The sequence below is a fragment of the Dreissena polymorpha genome, chromosome 13 (assembly GCF_020536995.1).
Source record: "Dreissena polymorpha isolate Duluth1 chromosome 13, UMN_Dpol_1.0, whole genome shotgun sequence".
In the NCBI taxonomy this organism is placed as follows: domain Eukaryota; kingdom Metazoa; phylum Mollusca; class Bivalvia; order Myida; family Dreissenidae; genus Dreissena; species Dreissena polymorpha.
In genome coordinates this window covers 28,562,314-28,585,878 of record NC_068367.1, presented here as the reverse complement: position 1 = coordinate 28,585,878, position 23,565 = coordinate 28,562,314, and the positions used below count along the sequence as shown (strand labels likewise).

Below are 23,565 nucleotides of genomic sequence, written 5' to 3'. Positions count from 1 at the left end.
CAAAATTGCATTATCTGCAAGGGAACAAATAAAATGAGCACTGAAACTGAACATTTTAACAAAAAGACATGTAAATAAATATTAAGATGGATTTGTTCAATTAAGTATTAAGCTATTAAAAAGAAAGATAATTCCCAATCTGTAGACTTCATATAGTGAATGTTTCGAATTTCAGGGATTGAAATTTACTATAAAGGATCAATTAAGTATGTATTTAATACAAAATAAATGTAATTTGGTATGCATTATACATTTTTATGATCGCTATATGCTTAAACGACTTATTTTTACAATGAAAGATGAAAATGTGAACATTCCTAATCTCCATAACACAAAGATCAAAACTAACGAAAATAATAGTTATAAAGCTACTTATTAACATAGTAAAATAAGAGTTCAATATCTTTACACATCATCTTTAAATACACTTATTAGCTAATAACTCTTTGTTGTTCTGACGCGTCATGGGCGATTTCAACCACTCCAGCTTATTTCCACAATTAACAAAATTATTAGAAATCAAGATCATTATTAATAAGTATGATTAAATGTTGGCAGCTCGAAAATTTTAGCACGCTATACAGACTTTTGACAGGAGTTCTATAACATTTTTAGATGAGTTACAAAAATCTTTCAAAATAACTATGGTGAATCAGGAGTCAGCTTTATTTATGTCTTCAACACTTCTATGACATACACAAACAAATACCACATATAATGACATGCATGATTCTTTGTAAATATGTTTAAATGTTTTTGATACATATTAAATTAATTGTAGAGGTTTCAAATAAGGCATACATAAAACACAATAAAAATGAAAAATATTCAAAATATTAAAAAAAAAAATATTCGCACAATAGTTTTATACAAATTACACATGTCGAATATAAGATGAACATATTTGTATATAAATGATCAAAGCTGCCAGTAATAAAGCAAATAAAACTAAAATGTAACAATAAAATAAATTCTTATCCATTACGGGGTTTTTATTGACGGATTTAGAACAAGATATCCTTCAGTTTCATGAATCTTGCTTAATAAAATTATATATTTTTTTATACAATAAATATTCTAGTATGCAATTAGTTATATGGCCATAGTGACCACAATTTTGTATTACAGACATTATGAAATTACGTGCATATTCTCAAAATGGTCTTCTATCCATATATTGAGTTTCATCTGCCTAGCGTTTTGAATTATCTAAGGCTGCATATTTAAGTTATCATTATTAATTTTACCTAAGAAACAAAAGCAACCACATTTTCTGTACTTTTTGAGTTATCGCAGTATCAAGATTTGCACTTAAAGACGGTCGGACAGACGGGTTTTGAACCTATGGACCCGTCCGGTTAATCTGGTAGGGTAGTGATAACGCAGTGTAATGATTATAGCAAACGCATTATCAACTTGTATTTACTATATACCTGTATCATTTTATGCCACCAAAACATATTGTACTCAATATATAAAAACGACCTACTGTATTTGTTACTGTAATTTTCTGTTTCCGTAGCATTCTCGTAATCTTACTACTTCTATCAATCTCCACGCAGAGTTGTCGTTCATTATTTGATCCACCTATGCTGGATACAGTCAAATCTGTGTGCGGAGGTTGTACTTTTGTATTTAAAAGTAAGACCGACTTCTGCACTTATCATCATTCACCATTAAGCTGTGTTCACTTGACTTAAAATAACTCATGATTGTGGTGTGATATTTATAGAAAATAATGCCCAAAATGTATATAATAAAATTGAATATTACACTAATATGGTATTTTAAGAATATGCAACAGCCTCATAGGCAAGTTGTATCGCATTCAAAAATAGTACTTAATATAACCAACTCGACAGTTAGAAGATCCAGGAAAAATAGAATAAAATTACTGATATCTATACAGGTATAGTTTAGAAAGTGATCTATGTATAATCTTCATAAATAAGCAACCATTTAAATATGAGTGATTTGTGGATTTATATCAATAAAGACTGTTCAATTATTAACTGATGAATCCGAAATTAATATTGAAAGTGAAATTTATTATTCTCAGATGTATAAATCATACATATTTTACAATTAACACCTTTATAAACAAATAAAACATGTTAGACTTTAAAATAGAACATCATATTTTTGCATTAAAAGGTATACAATTCATATAATTCAATGCTATTAAGATTATTTATTTACCATTGCATTTTAACAAATTCTAAATAAGAAAATCGTAAGATGAAAATGTCTAAGTAATAAGCACCTTTGATTTTGCTAACGTCTAGGCAATCTATGAGTCGAAGCAGTCTCCACCCTCGATCGGTTCGAAACGTCAATTTTTACGATGGTCAACTGGGGAACTGCATAACCGTATCGATACTGAATTGCGTCATGTAAGCCCCCAAAACACTCAAAATCAATGAATATTTCGTAAAATATTTCTTAAAATGAAGCTAACACATACAACATCAGTTTTCTTTATAGCAATAGCCAAAATTTCAACTCTGGATGTGGTATGGTAACAAAGATTTAACAGGATACATAATGTTCGTTTATAATTTTTGTGATTATATATTCCATGTGAATTTCCCGCGACTATATCCGAACATTTACGAGCGAATACAGGATTGTCTTCGGGCAGTGTCGGAATCAAGACGTAGCAGCCCGAAGCCAATCTTGCGATCGCTCGTAAATGTTCGGATTAGCTGTTCTACCAATAAATATGAACAGGGTTACTGCATTATTGCACGAAACAGACAACGTATCAACAAATAAGTGCGTTTTCAAAAGCTTAGCAACATGTCACGAATAAAAGCTTGTTTGAAAGGGTAGGGAAAAAATCAGCTACTAATTGGAGTATGTGATTGACTGGAAGGGATAAACGTTTGTTTGCAGCTCTCCAACTCTAGAACGAATATATACTTTATGAATAAGAGAATAAATTTCAATATAGGTTGTAATATATAATGTGTGTAAGGAATTATCAAGCTTCATATTTAAATAGGACAATACGTTGCGGTTAAGTGTATCACATACATTATACGTATATTGATTACAAAATCGATCATTCCTCATCGTTTCAAAAATGAAATCATTACGACAAAGTGGGTCACAAATAGTGTTCACAAAAAGTGACCGTGCTTCAAAATTTAACAAGTGAATTCGTTTCAAATACGTGGTCCTCATATATTGTTCACCAAAAAGATCACGCTCTATTATCTAATACGACCATATATAGTTTTCACTAGGAATAAATAAGTAAATACAATGCGATAAACGGGTCCTAAGATATGCATATGAAATTAGTATGCGCAATTATACAATAAGATAATTCATTGCGACAAAAGTGGGTATAGCGGGTAATGTGTATAATTAATTAATGAGGTTACAACACTAGGTCAATTTAGGGGTAAGAATTACTAAATGAAATACTAATAGGTCAATGTTGGTTCACCTTTAGAAAAAGGTTGACAGGGCCCTACACGTTAAGAACTTGTCCGGGGAAGGTGATTTTTACGTCTAAAAACATCAATATTGTTTATATTTTACTAATTTTTCAAAATTTAATAAATGATTTATTTTGTGGCAAATCGTAACTTATATAACATGCACCATATTTTGACAAATTTCGAGCAGAATCTATCGGTTGAATTTTTTACACACACAAAAATAAAACAAAAATAGCAATTTGTTGATAGTATTTTTTCGATAGTGAATATTGCTTCACCCTTTTACTTGAAAAAAAAAACTTTCTTATTTTGTAATCTATATTAACGCGTGTTTTGCATGTTGTATTTATATTCATATGTGGATTAACGTAATAACTTTAAGTTTTTGGACACTCAAAATTTTCGGACATCCTCTTTTTTAGCAAAATTAATTATTTTTCGTGACTCTAAGGTTTCGAACATACGGGTATTCGTCCATAATTAATGTCTCTAAATTTTCTGACAGTATATTTTACCGCGCTTTTCTACTGATTTTGGCCCTGTTTTCGCTTATCTTGTGACACTTCGATCATGGATTTTACAACGGGATTAAGATCATAAAACCTTGCAGATTCATGCCTGAGGGCAATGGACAATTACATTCGCGTAATTGGGTAAATAACCATGTGCATGTATACAGGTAGAAAGTAATGGATTTATCCAACAGCATCTGAAACAGTGTCGTCATATTAAGGAATCAGAATGTTTTCTGTTATTACGTTTTTGTTCTATATGATTTCATGCAATAGTTAACAAAGATGTTAAGTTTATTTTTATGAAGAAAAAAAGAGTTAATCACCAAATAAGTAATATAAATTAATTAATTTCATTTATTTCAATTTAATTATAATTTTCTGACACATTAATGTTTGTCTCTAAATTTTCGGACAACTGTAATTTTTGATTACTTTTCGTATCTAAATTTTCGGACACGATTTTTTTTTTTTAAGCGTCCGAAAACTTAGAGTTTGCTTGAATCTACGTTATGACTCACCTGACTTTTGTTGATTGCACTTGTGATACTTGTCCAAATCCTCCGGGTCCGGGGGATAAGGCATTCACATGGATCACAACTGGTTTTTTCAGCGTTCTGTGGAATGTTTACTTCAAACCTTGTCTGTTTGTATCATTCTTTATACCATGAAAGAAAATTGTCATAGAACCATCATGTTCAAATCTAACATTATGGACTGACATCGGCATCGTATAAGAAGAGTTATCTTCGGGTTTAAAAACTTTACCTTTAGGGGCCAAGTCTGAAGGTCGAGTCATAGCACACAACGCTAATAATTAAATCGCCTTCATGCGGAGGTCACGTAAATTTAACTGATCGTTTGGTTCCAGCTGATCAAAAAAAGTTCCACAAAAGCATTAACGGGCATAGGCCTTTGACGCTTCATTGGTTGTTGTGTAGTGTCACTAGCTTATTAACGTCTCGATTTTTGGTGGGCGAATCTAACCCCATGGTATAGAACAATAGCAGCCAATGTAGTTTTTATCAATGATTCTGGTCTCTCAAAAGAGTCGGCCAAATGACACAAGAAATTTCCCAATTTGTACTCAAATTGTAATTTTATGAGTAAATTATACTTACCTGACATATGTACTTTAGGATTCTATCTCTGCCCGAAAATAATTCGCTATTCGGTAGGCGCCGCATAAAAGACGACTACCTGAAAATAAACAACTCTCACGCATGCGCATCGTAGATTCCTCTCTGTACGACCTCATGCTCGAATCATTTTCCTTGGCGCCTTCGAAGGCCTCAGAAAGTAGTCTGAAAAAGAGCGGAGGAAGGGTGGGTTTGTACATATGTCAGGTAAGTATAATTTACTCATACAATTACAATTTGAGTACAAATTGGGAAATTTCATTTTCTAAATTATTTACTTACCTGATAAATGTACTTTAGGATTCCTTCCCAAAGCAGTCCTTCCCTGGAGGTGGGTTCAGTTACTTTCTGACCACTCCAACAATTGCATGAGATCTTCTCATTCCAAAGCTTTCGATATGTTCTGTTTCATAAAAACTGCTACATCAGTCCCTCTCATATACACAATAATAACTGTACACAACATAAATAATGTATTCTTATTCACTCTTCCACATATTTAAAAAATGTTTTTTAAATATGCATGTATATTGATTAGCCACTATTTGTGACCATCATATATGATATGTTAAATACTGTTCACTCAAAAACAGTTCACTTTCCGGAAAATAACTCGCCGGGGAGAAACAAATTGTTCTTTAAGAAAATCAAATGAGACATCTTTAAAATAAAACTTCACAAACGTAGATGATCTACTCCAATCCGCACTGTCTAAAACATCTTTCAATGGAGCTCCCTTAAAAAGAGCCCACGATGGTCCGATTGACCTAGTTGAATGACCTTTAACTTAAGATACATTCACTTTTTTAATTTTGTATGATTTTTTAATAGTCTTAACAATCCAAGACGAAATTGTTTGACTTGAAGCCGGTCTATGCAGTTTATTTACAGTTAGAAATAATTTCAAAAAGTCCTTCTCTTTTGTATTCCTAATTTTTTCTGTTGATTTCAAATAATAAGTCAATGCTCGTTTCGGATCCAACAACTTGTTCTTTGGAAAGGCAGGAATAAAAATAGTACTGCTCTGATGTGAACCTCTGTCCTGTTTTGATAAACCATGCCTTATGAAAGTCACACCTTTTGCTTGTACATTCACAGAATTAATCGGTAAACAATCGCAAAAACATAAGCGTTTTTAAGGGCAGGTATAAAACCCGGAAATATCCGGAAAACCCGGAAATCTTTTAGGTAAAACCCGGAACCCATATAAATGGTTATAAATGCATTATTATTCGTCCGATATTAATTATAATGGTACCGTTGTAAAGAAGATCTTCTACAGTTTCTAACCATATCAAAATATTTTATGGCAGGGTCGTAGTCGGCCTGTAAATTACGGACAAAGTTGGCCTGTGTTAACGTTTTTTTTTACACACGCAAATGCCGTAAAGAAATCCCGGAACCGATATAAATGGTTATAAATGCATTATTATTCGTCCGATAGTAATTATAATGGTACCGTTGTAAAGAAGATCCTCTACAGTTTCTAACCATGTCAAAATATTTTATGGCAGGGTCGTAGTCGGCCTGTAAATCGCGGACAAAGTCGGCCTATTGTAACGTGTTTTTTTTACACACGCAAATGCCGTAAAGAAAACCCGGAACCGATATAAATGGTTATTAATGAATTATTATTCGTCCGATATTAATTATAATGTTACCGTTGTAAAGAAGATCCTCTACAGTTTCTAACCATGTCAAAATATCTTATGGCAGGGTCGTAGTCGGCCTGTAAATTGCGGACAAAGTCGGCCTGTTTTAACGTTTCTTTTACACACGCAAATGCCGTAAAGAAAACCCGGAACCGATATAAATGTTTATAAATGCATTATTATTCGTCCGATAGTAATTATAATGGTACCCTTGTAAAGAAGATCCTCTACAGTTTCTAACCATGTCAAAATATTTTATGGCAGGGTCGTAGTCGGCCTGTAAATCGCGGACAAAGTCGGCCTATTGTAACGTGTTTTTTTTACACACGCAAATGCCGTAAAGAAAACCCGGAACCGATATAAATGGTTATTAATGAATTATTATTCGTCCGATATTAATTATAATGGTACCGTTGTAAAGAAGATCCTCTACAGTTTCTAACCATGTCAAAATATCTTATGGCAGGGTCGTAGTCGGCCTGTAAATTGCGGACAAAGTCGGCCTGTTTTAACGTTTCTTTTACACACGCAAATGCCGTAAAGAAAACCCGGAACCGATATAAATGTTTATAAATGCATTATTATTCGTCCGATATTAATTATAATGGTACCCTTGTCAAGAAGATCCTCCACAATTTCTAATAAGATATAAAATAGTTTATGACAGGGTCAGAGTCGGCCTGTTAATCGCGGACAAAGTCGGCCTGTTTTAACGTTTTTTTTACACACGCAAATGCCGTAAAGAAAACTCTGAAAAGGAGAAAGGGGTTATAAAAACATTATTATGAATTCGATATTAATTATAATGGTACCGTTGCAAAGAAGAACCTCCACAGTTTCTAACCATGTGAGAATATTTTATGGCAGGGTCAGTGCCAACCTGTAAATCGCGGTCAAAGTTGACCGAAAAATACCGTTTTTATTTTGTACACAAAACAATGTCTTGAGGAAAACACGGAAAAGCTAAAAGGGGCTATAAAAAAAAAGCATCCTTTTTCTAACCGACCATACATTTTTGGTACCGTTGTTATGGTTTTCTTCCACTGTCTCTAAATATGTAAAAAAATGTGAGAAAGCATAATATGAAATAAGGCGATGCATCAAAGGGAGCTCAATTAATCTGTAATAGAAGAAACCACGGACTCTAGAGGACAATATACAATATACGCACCGTGAAGAAACTAACACACTTTATATACAGATAATATTTGAATTACTAGTAAATCATTAAAGGCACTTCCTAGCAGAAGAACCTGGAGTTCGTAAAGACTGTTATAAAAAATTAGGAAATGAACTTTCAATTATTACTTTAATCAGCAATTCAACAACAAACGGGCCATAATCAAGGGTGTTATGTGACATAATGAAGTGAACTGTTAGCCTAAAACCCCGCCCAAAACAGATTGTCTTACTATTCGTTGCCAGCCTTGCAACCACAATTTACCTACGAAGGTCAGATCGGGATTCGAACACGAAACCACCCATTAGCCAACTGAATAAGATATGATTCCGGCCTGGGTTGCTCTACCAATTAAGCTATTCTCACCTTTTGAAAATATATGGGTAAACTGCAATTCTGTTGAATAGCATGATTAACTTTGCTTAGAAAAACTTTTCCAAAGAATTACATGTACATTTCATTAAAATTGTTTTATGATTTAGAACGGTATATTGTCAGTTCAAAAGGTCACACGAGGCAATTTTTGAAAAGCCCACAAAAGCTTCCGTTTGTAAAATGGTGATATTTTGCCGACTGTGTAGTTCAGATAAACCCTTATTTTGCACAAATCTGGAAGAAACATATATGGATCGAAAACCAACTGCAGATAAGAGCAACAGAACAGTCCTTGTAACTAAATAACTTCATTTTTTTAAAAGCCCACAAAAGCTGCTGTTTGTAAAATAGATAAAATCACCTTATGTCGGCACACATCTGAAGTATATATGGTTCGAATACCATCTGCGGATAAGAGCAACTAAACAGTCCGGGGCAATTGCACTTTACCGGTACGCACTATAACCCAAGCCCTTATAATTAGTGTTAAGTTGCGCAAATTTCGGAATCCATGATGGCAGCGTACCGGTACAGTGCAATATAGCCAACATAAATAAGGAGTTAAAGCGGGACTTCACGATTTGTGTCAAATATGTTAATCAGCAATTAAACAACAAACAGGCCATATTAAACGGTTTCATGTGACCTGACGAACTGATGAACTGAACGGTTAGCCCAAAACCCCGCCCAAAAGAAATTGTCACACTATCAGTTTCCAGCCTTGCAACCACAAGTTTAACTACGAAGTTCAGATCGGGATTCGAACCCGAACCTACCCATGAGCCATCTAATGATACCGGCCTGGGTTGCTCTACCAATTACGCTATCTGACCTTTTGAAAAATATGTAGGTAAACTGCCATTCTGTATAATAGCATGAATGACTTGCTCAGCAAAAGTTTACAGTTATTCGGACATCCCCGCTCATAGCAAAACACAATTGACTAACATAAAATCTTTTTCTTTAAATTTATAAATCTTTAATCGAAACATCTTCATTCCTTTTTATAAGATAATGTTTTATTAATTTTGCATTGCCTTCTGCGCTTTAATTTTAAATTAGGAGATTTGTGACGTATATCGTGTGTGGTCATTTCAGTGACGAAAAAAACTAGTTTAACCTCAAAATATTTAACATACAGTCCACACAGGCTAAACAGGGTCGACACTTTTCGCTGTTATGACATTTTTCGTTTAAATGAAGTCTCTTTTTAGCAAAAATACAATTGAGGCGGAAAGTGTCCTTCCTCATAAGCCTGTGCGAACTGCACAGGCTAATCTGGGACGACACTGTACGCACATGCATTACGCCCAGTTTTCTCAGAATACGACACATAGTTTAAACGCATTTTCGATAGAATTAGCGACGACATATGAACGTGGTTTGTTTTTAACAGTAAATTATTTGTTCAAAGCATCATCAAATGCAAAACGTATTTAGGATTGTTTGTTTGTCATGCATTATTGTAAACTTCGATAAGAATAAAAAAGAGCATACATGTGTATGTGGTTTAAAAAACATTTAGATAAATTGAAAGAGAGCATTATGTGGATGTGCATTTCGTTTGACTCTCTGGATTTTAATGACAAGTCGGACGTGGCATTTTATTTAACGAGACCAAAACGCATTTTGGATCTTGTGTTTGTCATGCATACTAGAAAACTTCCATAGGAATAAAATAACTCGCTTCTACGTGATCGCGGTTTTGTAAAAATTTGGTCAGAATGGTTAGCGTTCGAAACAAACGTTATCAATAATGATGTGGTTTAAATTAAATTTGTAAAAAGTCACTTATATTTGCAAATGCAGCAGCATCATACTAAAACAAATCCCAAAAAAAACAAGAGCACCGCTTTGCGGGTGCAGACCGCTCATCTATTTTCTTTTTAAAGGTGAAGGGACTCTCAATTTCAATCACAAATGAGGGAGGGGTGGAGTGAAGAGGGGTGTATAGTGTGGGGGTGTGGACATTTATCACATTATCTTTCAAAAATGCGGGGGAAAAAATGCAAAAAAAAATAATTTCGGGGGGTAGGGGTGGGGGGGAGGGGATTCTTGGATGCGATGGTTGGACGGTATTTAAAAAAAAATAATAATAAAAATAAATATTTGTGCTTTTTAACCGGTTCAAAAAAAACATTTTTGGGGGGGTGGAGGTGGGGGGTGGGGTATAGTGTGAGGGTGTGGTGGTCATTTGTGAGATGATCTTAAAAAAATTAGGGGGGGGGAGGAAGGGGGAGGATGGCACGGGGGATGGTTTGGGTGGAGTCTATTGTGGTATGTCAGGTAAGAGTAGTTTTGTCAAAGTATCAATCAAATCTAATCATAAATAAAGAAGTTATGGCAGTTTTAGCAATATTTAATAATTTGACCTTGAAAGTCAAGGTCATTCAAAGGTAAAATTCAACTTGCCAGGTACAGTAACCTCATGATAGCATGAAAGTATTTGAAGTTTGAAAGCAATAGCCTTGATACTTTAGAAGTAAAGTGGATCGAAACACAAAATTTAACCATATATTTAAAATTACTTAGTCAAAAAAAGGCCATAATTCCGTAAAAATGACAACCAGAGTTACGCAACTTGTCCTTTTACTGTACCCTTATGATAGTTTGTGAGTGTTCCAAGTATGAAAGCAATATATATGATACTTTAGGGGTAAAGTGGACCAAAACACAAAACTTAACCAAATTTTCAATTTTTTTAAGTATAAAGGGCCCATAATTCCGTCCAAATGCCAGTCAGAGTCACATAGCTTTGCATGCACAGTCCCCTTATGATAGTTAATAAGTGTTGCAAGTATGAAAGCAATAGCTTTGATACTGTAGGAATTAAGTGGACCTAAACACAAAACTTAACCAAATTTTCAATTTTCTAAGTATAAAAAGGGCACATAATTCTGTCAAAATGCACGCCAGAGTTATCTAACTTTGCCTGCCCAGTCCCCTCATGATAGACAGTAAGTGTACCAAGTTTGAATGCAATAGCATTGATACTTTCTGAGAAAAGTGGACCTAAACGCAAAACTTAACCGGACGCCAACGCCGACGCCGACGCCAAGGTGATGACAATAGCTCATAATTTTTTTTCAAAAAATAGATGAGCTAAAAAATTGAATATAAACCGACAGAACCGACAGAAATGATTCGATGTACGATGTGAATCAAAATTTAGTTTAAGTAATAGGACACAAAGAAACTTTTTTAGTTTACGGATCATTTCGGCTTAGAGGACTGAGACAGTCATGTAAAATATCGAATATAATATATATGTTTTATAAACAACTGGTAGCAAGTTATAAATATATCGGCAATATACCAACCGAAAAGCACTTCATGCTGTTTATCATCTTATACGTAAATTGGTGTATATGTTTTAAGTATTTCTAATTGACGTGAAACTCTTAAATAGAAATTACAGCATGACTTTTAGTTAATGTGCTTTGTATTAATAATAGCGATTTTAATCGTTCCATTAAAACCATTTATTGCGCGAGCATCGAGACACTTTTGAGTTAATGATGTTAGCACAATTCAAGCTGACACAATAGTATCAGTTTGTAATTATGTGTAATTTCATTCGGACCTCTCGCTTAACTCAACGTTCAAAGGCACGCGCACTTTCACACTTTATTAGCGCCGTCTTTAATCTGTTCTATCTCTATTTAAAGAACAGATTAATGTGAACTTCATTTACACAATTATTTAACTAATGCAAGCTAGAATTAATATATGACTACTTGCTATACAATCAGTATCATTCGAAAATGGATCTTATTCAATTGTGGTTTCTTCTTTGAACTCATGCTGTCCGCCGACATTTAGAATAGGTAGTGTCAGTAATAAATGTATTGCTTCAGATTCACATGTTTTTTTTTTAAGATATGAAAGATGCAAATGTGTCTTACTTATATTGTTTTCTGGTCTTTAAGCTATCTTATATATGTGACTACGTGCTATTTTTTGGAGAAATGAAAGATTCAAATGTGTCTTATTTATATTTTATCCATGTATCATGTGTATTCAGTGTCATGCGAAAATAGATCTTATTTCTTAATTTCCACCTTCACACTTTATAAGCGCCGTCTTTAATTAGTTCAGTAAATTAATTAATTTAATATAATGTGCAACGGTGAGGTGGATCAATTCTCGTTGTTAATTTAAAGTACACACCACTTCAGCAATAAATGAAATCAGTTATTTTGGCTGTAAATCCAATTTTTCCAGTACAGTAGCCATCGTGGCCATGTTCTTGTGTATTGAGCTGATAAGATCACCACAGCAGGTTGCTAATACACAGTGTAGACTTCCCCTGTTTTATTATAGTATTTGTTATTTACCTGCTTGGAATAAATGACGTGTATTCATTCGGGTCTGATGGCGTTATGTTAAAGGTCATTTAATGCGAAAAGCTGGTTTTCTGACATAATTTTTCAATCATTTAAATTTTAAAAAAATGAAACAATGAACATGTGTACTTTAATTCGCAACTCTCGCTTAACTCAACGTTCAATGGGACGCGCATAGTTCTTTTTATAAATTATGTACAAATATAATATGCTATACATTGTTTTGTTTATTTACTCAAGAAGTACCAGAAAGAAACATTGTTATGTATAAAGCGCTTTTCTTTTGCAAAATTCTACATTAAATAAAGAAATATCGTATTTTTTGTTAAGTGAACGTGCTTGATATATATTCATAAAATAGCAATGTTTTTAAACAATCTGACTTTAACCTTTAATTTGATGCAAATGAAAAGAAAAACTGCCTTTTTATTTTTAAACTTAAATCAATATTTAACGAAGTCATTATTGACTAAATAAATATGTACATTTTTTCACTCCATTAAAATCGGCCCTTATAGTGTACTTTCATGTGTATATAGAATAATTGAGTGCTTTTCGGTGTTTCTGTGCTGGCGCGATAGTGCTTTTCGGTGGCAAATAAAAAATACTATTGTGCTTTATCTTTAAACTTTAATCAATATTTAACGAAGTCATTAATGACTTAATTAATACGAACAAGTTTTCAATCCATTATAAACGGCACTTATAGCTTACTTTTATGTAAATATGAAGAAATTGAGTGCTTTTCGGTGATTCTGTGGGTTATGGAGGTTTCGGTAAATGACAAGTTCGGTAAATTGATTTATATAGTAAATGCCGTGGAGGTTTCGGTAAATTGGTATAAATAGGGATTATCGCACCTTTTGTCGATAAGCGTGCACATTAATTGAGTATTTATTTATAGATATATTCATACACAGATGAGTCCATGGGAGAATATACCACTTTAAAATAACATTTTAATTAACTGATATCATCTTTTGCAACGTATAACCAGTATGTTCAAAGGTCATCGCGTTTGTAGTTTTACCGCAACATTGCACAATCATTTAAAGTTTTGAAACAAGTTCACTTTTCAAATAAACAACTTGATGTACCGTATTGCGAAAGGATTTATTTGACATTTGATCAAAACGGGTTTTGCGACCAATTGACTGCATTAACATAAGCTATGGGATGAGGATATATTAGATGTTGTTTTTGTAAAATTGGTTTTGCCTGCAAAAACACTAGTTGTGAATTATAAAATATTCTCCGCCCAAAGATTGTTTCGCATATGGCTTGGTTAATTATTTCTTGTTTTGATTGCATTGACATTCCTCTCAAAATATATTCTAGCATCATACGTTAATGTTCTTCGAGCGGCGCCTCATACATTATTTCCGTGGATTATGTTTGAATGGGCAATTTCGCGGTTGCCAAATATATTTACATATAAATGAATATTTTAACCCCAGAAATATTACCATGACTTAAGTCAAATAACCAATTGCCTTGACATAATATTAAATTATCAAAATATTATATATTTAAAAAAAACGAATTCTCGGTTAGAAATTTGTGTAATAAACTGGTTTTTATTTGACTAGATTGAAAACGTTGCATTTGTACTCTAATAACACTGGCATGTTTTGCAAACGAGGCAACTCGCTACGTATAGCGACCTTTTCTTTCGCAAATAGAAATGTTATGCTTCATATCCGGTTGCGTGTTTTCTGTTTACCTGTTTTATCGATTGAGTTAGAAATAATAAAGGCGTTTTGAAATTAAGGTAACGCACTTCCTTTTAAATGAGTCATGTTTATAGGCAAATCATACAGAAATGACCATTTCTACTGAATTATCAAACGTGCAAACTGTGGGGTTCCATCTGGAAGAAAGTTTGTACACATTTATGTTTCCTTTTTCAGAAATAACGGCTTACTGGTTTTGATGCAATATATAATTGTGGATAAACATATTAAATATTATAATATTATAATATATTGTAACGGATGCGAACACACGCTTTATACAATGCGCATTTCAGTTTTTGTATCTTAAAGACCCAGATTACTGACACGAACCACTTTCTCAAGGAAACTCGGCCAAACTTTTGCAAAAAAATCCCCTAAACAACAATAAAGAACATAACATCGAACATGATTTCTTTATGACAGCATTTTAGGGAAACAAAATTTGATATAATTGTATATGACTTGATATGGATTTTAAAATGATTGCCTGTTTGAATAAATTGCCACAATCAGTTCCATTGATGTGTTTTGATTTCTTACTATGAATCATCATTGAACATTGAACAACAAGTCCCAATTTATCTTACTTTGCCTAAATATGGTACACGGATGGGAGAAGTTTACCATCATTTGCTTTTTTTGTCTTATTTTTTACTTGAAATAATAAAGTTTTGATTATGTGTGTTTGACTAGGCGGGTGATTTCCATATTTCTCAATTTAATTTACTAATTGGCTGAAAATATTTTCAATGTGTGCATGAATCAGCGGGTGATTTCCAATATTTTTCAGGGTAATTCACTGATTGGCTGAAAGTAATTCATACATACGAGGCTCAGTGACGGTGTATATTTCAGCGACCAGAATACATTTGTGAAATAATTAGGTGTATGATTAAATCAGTGAAATACTCATTTCAATTAAGTATCAGGGCGTTTGCAATATTGCAATATTCGGGATGACTGAACAACATTCTTGAGTACATCAGGTAAGCCTTTGATGTACAGCAACTTCGATTTCAATGCAATGTTTTTGCACCAACTTAATATGAACTTTTTATCAAAATGCGTTTGGTTATATATATAATGGCGTTACATATAAAACTTTATGCATTCAGCTACATTCAAATCAAGTTTTAAATATAGCATTGAATTCAAATTCACGTGTAACGTAATTCGCAATTATATGGTCCGCTCGCTAGAAGATATTTTTGTTATTTAAGGCAATTATTCATCTCCCTATAACATACGGGATAACAAATACGACAAACAACACTAACAAAAATGATTAAAATTCGGGTCCGTGGCCCTGGAACCACCCATATAATCATAGATACTTGGCAGTTGACGTTACGAAACGTGTCGTAACAGCATTGTCTTAAAATCTGTCGCGGGAAAGCTTTTTGGTCTTCACATGAAGTGCTGTTCGGTCGGTATATTGCCGATATTTATCCAATTTTGGGCATTAATACATCATAATAAACACAAGGAAGTATCAATATGCATGAAATATAACCATTTATAACTAATTTAGTCCGTTTACGCACAATAGAAGCGCAAGTTTTCATATATATAGCGAGAAATTGAGTGCTTTTCGGTCTTCACATGAAGTGCTTTTCGGTCGGTATATTGCCGATATTTATCCAATTTTGGGCAAAATGTAGTATAGACATACAATCATATAACCATTAATTAACTAATTTAACCCGTTAACACACACTAGAAACGATATATTGCAATATATAGCGAGAAATTGAGTGTTTTTCGGTGCTTTTCGGTGCTATTCGGTGCTTTTCGGTACTTTTCGGTGATTGTATGCACGTAAATAACTATGTATAGACATCGTGAACAATATATAATGAGCAATCTACCCATATATACAATATATAATCATATCATAATATATATATACACATATATATAAGTACTGTTCACGGTACTTACCGAAAAGAGAGGCGCAACTTCAAAAACGTCCCTCTCGTACATAAACTGGAGCGTTTTATATCCAGAATACGAGAACACTGAGTACGATCCCTTACACAAATAATCAGACAAGTACTTTGTCTGGCTATATCCCACTACTAAAGCCATTGTTAGTAAATAAAATCAAACACAACAATTCGAGCACAAGGTCAATTAACACACTTTATATCAACATCGATTCGTAAAATGTTTACTGTATATGATTTATATCGTGATCAATGCTAGACTTGTATTGCAGTTATGATTTTTTCTTAACAAAAAACTTCTTATTTAAGTATTCGGATCGGAACGGTTTGACAACAAGCTGTATACCTACCCAAGACAGAAATCTTCGATTGACAGTTAGCAAGAACAACATGCCATGAGCAGATATACATAAGTGGCACTAACCTGTGATCGCGACCATTGTATCCTTAATTGGCAGTTGTTGTTACTGTGTCCCCGGAAAATTTCAGGGTATTGCATGAGCCATGTCACTAAATTGACATTTTTCTGGTAATATCAAGGTCAAAAGTAGCAGTAACAGACGGAGTTACCGTGACTTAGTGGTCTAAGGTGCCCATCTACCTACCCAGGGGTTGTGGATTGATATGGTATCTTTTCATATTGGTATAAACACGGCCGTAGGAATAGGTCCATTGTTTACATTACAATGGTATCAAATAATGTATGGTCGGTTGGGAAAGTGATGATTTTATAACCACTTTCACCTTTTCCGGGAAGTCCTAAAGGCATTTGCGCGTGTAAAAAACGTTAAAATAGGCCGACTTTGACCGCGATTTACAGGCTGAATCTGAACCTGCCTTAAAATATTTTTACATGGTTAGAAACTGTGGAGGTTATCCTGTACAACAATACCATTATAATTAATATCGAGTCAATAATATTGTTTTTATAACCCCGTTTACCTTTTCCGGGTTTCCTTAAGGCATTTACGTGTTTAAAAACCCTCGTTAAAACAGGCTGACTTTGACCGCGATTTACAGGCGGACTCTGACCCTGCCATAAAATATTTTGACATGATTAATAACTGTGGAGTATCTTCTTTATAACGGTACCATTATAATTAATATCGGACGAATAATAATGCATTTATAACCATTTTCGCTTTGATGCTTCGCCTTATTTCATATTATGCTTTCTCACAATATTTTTTACATATTTAGAAACAGTGGAAGAATACCGTAACAACGGTACCAAAAATGTATGGTCGGTTGGAAAAAGGATGCTTTTATAACCCCTTTTAGCTTTTCCGTGTTTTCCTCAAGACATTGTTCTGTGTAAAAAAACACGGTATTTTTTGGTCAACTTTGACCGCGATTTACAGGTTGACACTGTCCCTGCCATAAAATATTTTAACATCATAAGAAACTGTGGAGGTTCGTCTTTGCAACGGTACCATTATAATTAAAATTGGACGAATAATAATGTTTTTATAACCCCTTTTACCTTTTCCGGGTTTTCTTTACGGCATTTGCGTGTGTAAAAAAACCGTAAAAACAGGCCGACTTTGTCCGCGATTTACAGGCCGATTCTGACCCTGCCATAAACTATTTTATATATTATTAGAAACTGCGTAGGATCTTCTTGACAACGGTACCATTATAAGTAATATCAGAAGAATAATAATGTTTTTATAACCCCTTTTACCTTTTCCGGGTTTTCTTTACGGCATTTGCGTGTGTAAAAAAACCTTTAAAACAGGCCGACTTTGTCCGCAATTTACAGGCCGACTACGACCCTGCCATAAAATAGTTTGACATGGTTAGAAACTGTAGAGGATCTTCTTTACAACTGTACCATTATAATTAATATTGGACGAAAAATAATGCATTTCTAACCATTTATATCGGTTCCGGGTTTTCTTTACGGCATTTGCGTGTGTAAAAAAAAACGTTAAAACAGGCCGACTTTGTCCGCGATTTACAGGCCGACTACGACCTTGCCATAAAATATTTTGACATGGTTAGAAACTGTAGAGGATCTTCTTTACAACGGTACCATTATAATTAATATCGGAGGAATAATAATGCATTTCTAACCATTTATATCGGTTCCGGGTTTTCTTTACGGCATTTGCGCGTGTAAAAAAACGTTAAAACAGGCCGACTTTGTCCGCGATTTACAGGCCGACTACGACCTTGCCATAAAATATTTTGACATGGTTAGAAACTGTAGAGGATCTTCTTTACAATGGTACCATTATAATTAATATCGGAGGAATAATAATGCATTTCTAACCATTTATATCGGTTCCGGGTTTTCTTTACGGCATTTGCGCGTGTAAAAAAACGTTAAAACAGGCCGACTTTGTCCGCGATTTACAGGCCGACTACGACCCTGCCATAAAATATTTTGATATGGTTAGAAACTAGGGCTGTCACGATACGCCGTGAGCGTACCGCGGTATATCGTGGTATGGCAACACTGTATCGCGGTACGTACCGCGATATTTTACAGAATATGTATCTGTGAAGAAAACAGCAGAATAACAAGTTTTACAAACTTTATTAAACTCAATAATCAGAAAACACTGGTATCATAGTATGACTAGAAACTGTATAAGAAACTGTAATAAACTTGATAGAAGTAGTCATTGTTATAATGTTATTGTTCGCGTCTTTTTCTAAAATGTCCGCCATGTTGTTTACAATAGCTGTGACTACGATCTGTGTAAATCGAACGCTTCAAGGGCATGTTCAAAATGGGGAGTCAGCGGGCCCAGTATTGAAAATCCGTAGCGTTCTGACTCTTCCTCGACTTATTCAGAATCTTAAGATAACATGATTCGGAAGTGCCATGCTTTGAACGATCGATATACTAAAGAAAGAAAATAAGAAAAAGAATAAACATCTTTTGGATAATTATGAACTTATTTGCGAAGGAAATCTGTCACTAATTCCAAAAAAGGTACGGACCCATACATCGCCGTATTTTAAACGTGACAGTTAAACATCTACAAGTGGAAGCGCTTGCTTGACCTGGATATTAACAGATTATTTATTTAGCCCTTTTGAACCGCTTCTACATTTTTCAAAACGATATCTATATCAAAATATTTATGTAATGTATTTATATCTGTGCTAATATTATGATATTAAAAAAACCGGTGCGGCAACGCCGTACCGCGGTGCGATTTTTTTCACGACATGCACCGCGATATACCGGTATACCGGTGAATCGTGACAGCCCTATTAGAAACTGTAGAGGATCTTCTTTACATCGGTACCATTATAATTAAATTTCGGACGAATAATAATGCATTTATAACCATTTATATCGGTTCCGGGTTTTCTTTACGGCATTTGCGTGTGTAAAAAAAACCGTTAAAACAGGGCGACTTTGTCCGCGATTTACAGGCCGACTACGACCCTGCCATAAAATATTTTGACATGGTTAGAAACTGTGGAGTATCTTCTTTATAACGGTACCATTATAATTTATATCGGACGAATAATAATGCATTTATAACCATTTTCGCTTTGATGCTTCGCCTTATTTCATATTATGCTTTCTCACAATATTTTTTACATATTTAGAAACAGTGGAAGAATACCATAACAACGGTACCAAAAATGCATGGTCGGTTGGAAATAGGATGCTTTTATAACTCCTTTTAGCTTTTCCGTGTTTTCCTCAAGACATTGTTCTGTGTAAAAAAACACGGTATTTTTCGGTCAACTTTGACCGCGATTTACAGGTTGACACTGTCCCTGCCATAAAATATTTTAACATCATAAGAAACTGTGGAGGTCCTTCTTTGAAACGGTACCATTATCATTAATATCGGATGAATAATAATGTTTTTATAACCTCTTTTACCTTTTCCGAGTTTTCTTTACGGCATTTGCGTGTGTAAAAAAACGTTAAAACAGGCCGACTTTGTCCGCAATTTACAGGCCGATTCTGACCCTGCCATAAACTATTTTATATATTATTACAAACTGTTGAGGATCTTCTTTACAACGGTACCATTATAATTAATATCAGACGAATAATTATGTTTTTATAACCCATTTTACCTTTTCCGGGTTTTCTTTACGGCATTTGCGTGTGTTAAAAACCCTTTAAAACAGGCCGACTTTGTCCGCGATTTACAGGCCGACTACGACCCTGCCATAAAATATTTGACATGGTTAGAAACTGTAGAGGATCTTCTTTACAACGGTACCATTATAATTAATATCGGACGAAAAAATATGCATTTATAACCATTTATATCGGTTCCGGGTTTTCTTTACGGCATTTGCGTGTGTAAAAAAACGTTAAAACAGGCCGACTTTGTCCGCGATTTACAGGCCGACTACGACCCTGCCATAAAATATTTTGACATGGTTAGAAACTGTAGAGGATCTTCTTTACAACGGTACCATTATAATTAATATCGGACGAATAATAATGCATTTATAACCATTTATATCGGTTCCGGGTTTTCTTTACGGCATTTGCGTGTGTAAAAAAAAACGTAAAAACAGGCCGACTTTGTCCGCAATTTACAGGCCGACTACGACCCTTCCATAAAATATTTTGATATGATTAGAAACTGTAGAGGATCTTCTTTACAACGGTACCATTATAATTAATATCGGACGAATAATAATGCATTTATAACCATTTATATCGGTTCCGGGTTTTCTTTACGGCATTTGCGTGTGTAAAAAAACCGTTAAAACAGGCCAACTTTGTCCGCGATTTACAGGCCGACTACGACCCTGCCATAAAATATTTTGATATGATTAGAAACTGTAGAGGATCTTCTTTACAACGGTACCATTATAATTAATATCGGACGAATAATAATGCATTTATAACCATTTATATCGGTTCCGGGTTTTACCTAAAAGATTTCCGAGTTTTCCGGATATTTCCGGGTTTTATACCTCCCCCGTTTTTAATCGATTTAATCGCTTAATAGATTTTCAGCGGTTATTAAGCGTTGCAAACGGATTTCATCGGATTTTAAGCGTTTTCATCCGTTGAATTGCGCATCCACTTTTTAAGCGATTAATCGCTACGCATGCGCATTTGTCCAAACCGCTTAAAGCGTTGAATGGGCGGAGCCTAACAAAGGAAGGTGTGTCCTAAAATATTTATTTATAGATCCTTGTATATCTGTATGTTTTTTCAGTTTGAACGTTATTAATATTTTTTACTTTTATTGCGTATCCAACACAAATATATGTTATTTAAGAAATATCATCTCTTATTGCAAATCCTAAACAAAATGCTGAACATATATCTGTACACATATATATTGGATACTATTTGTGGGATAAATATAGTTCAATAATAGATGAGGGGATCGACGTGAAACACGCTCACAATTGTATTGTCCGACTTATTTCTCGTGTTTGATAACGAAGAAATTTGTCGTTATTAATTGTCGATGGAAACCGTATTTAACGAATAAAGTATTTTAAGAACACCATACCATTGAGCGTGCAGATTGAGAGAAAAAGCAAAAGTGTCGTGTTTTTTGTTGTTGTTTTTTATTTAATGAGAGCCGATATGTTCGTTTAATAGTATGTAAGTACACTATAATGAAATGAGAATTCATTAAAATGTTAGTCAGTGATAATTCTAACCATACAAATATTGTTTTAAAAAGGGCAACCTATTTTCACGAATTGTGGGACGATCGTCTTTTAATTTAAACGCGTTAGTTATAAGTGTTACTGTTTACTACCTAGTCTAGTTGAATCTTTTAAAATAATTGATTATTAGTTGATCGGTTATGACGGATTAATATTTAAGTAAAAATATTTACTTTTGTAAGCTAAACATCTTCATGACTGCTTTTCTGACGATTTACAGATGTTTCGCGCACCAGTATTTCAGCATCCTTGTTATTTCGCCCCATGACGTTTCCGCCCTCGTCGTTTCGCGATTTTAATTTAAATAAGAGGATATTTATCACGTCAATGATTTAACTTAAAGTCTAGAGTAGAAATAACAAAACACGAAAAAGAAATAATTGTCTGGTCCATTTATTTGACATAAAATAACGTAAAATAACAGTGTAAAACAACGTGATGAACACATACTATCTGTCAGTAGTTTAGTAACATAAAACGACAATGAAAGCATTCTTTATTTATACATTTTATGAAGTACATAAACATAACAGCGTAATATACGTATATCGTTTAATGAGTAAATCAATTACATAGAAAAACAAGTTGATTTATCATGTCATTATTTATAATTAATGATAACCCTAAAAACAAAAACGACTTTGCGAATAACAATAGAAGTACGCTTACAATTATTCAAAAATATATATCGCTTTAAAACCTGCAAAAACTATAAAAAATAATAAGGCTTTCATTTAAAAAAACAACAACAGAATGTAAATATCATTGAAAGATGGTAAAACCGCCACTCCATGACGATCTTTATCTGATAGTAAAAATAATATTGCGCAACAACATCGGATTAGCGGCAATGTTCTAAAAGATAAGATGCCCGCATTGAGTGGCATGTTTATGACACTTGTTCAGACTGTTAATCAAATAGTACCCATTGATGGAGCACTTTAAAATAAAACTGCATTGTTTATTTATTGACAATTGAAGGCGTGTGTCATTAAATGATTGTTGTCCAAGCACCACTTTGTGCGCTAGCTGTCAAGTTAATCATGGGAATTTAACGCAGTTAATATGTTTAATTATGTCATACGACTTAAACAATTATAATATGTCATCACATTTTTATTATTATTTCCATGCCTTACAAAGTCATCTTTAATTGAATTTAATAAATAGTTTAATACTAATAAAATATAACGCATACAGGAAACAGAATGCTTAATTTCAATACATATTTTTATTCAATATGAAATTGCTTTACATAAATATGTTTTAGTTTTTCATGGGTAAATAAATAAAACTCTGTTAAAAATACATCAAGAGTTACAAAGATCTATAATCATTAAAACCATATCTGATTAGCGAAACTTTATTCTTTCACCCCTCAGGAGTTTATTTTGTTTTACCAAATTGTTGCATTTAACTGAGATTGTTCTAAAACTACTCATTTCATTAACTTTTTACCATTAAATTTGTATTTGAATAGACAGAACATATCGTTTATTCAAGTATACATAATACACAATAAGAAATACAGCAAAGCGCACTTATAAACTGAATGTGTCGTAATTATTATACATTACACTATATAAAACACTGTTATTTTTT

At 33.7% G+C, this 23,565-nt stretch overlaps 3 protein-coding genes across 5 annotated transcripts in view; 2 read left to right on the top strand and 1 right to left on the bottom strand.

Moving 5' to 3' along the window:
- The window catches only part of LOC127854541 (tubulin monoglutamylase TTLL4-like), a 724,238-nt gene that overhangs the window by 374,190 nt on the left and 326,483 nt on the right, over positions 1 to 23,565 (top strand). The window lies entirely within an intron of this gene.
- The window catches only part of LOC127855724 (uncharacterized), a 663,610-nt gene that overhangs the window by 355,357 nt on the left and 284,688 nt on the right, over positions 1 to 23,565 (bottom strand). The window lies entirely within an intron of this gene.
- Positions 1 to 23,565, top strand: part of LOC127855732 (multiple epidermal growth factor-like domains protein 6) — a 197,885-nt gene that overhangs the window by 135,314 nt on the left and 39,006 nt on the right. The gene's annotated exons all lie outside the window — the stretch shown is intronic.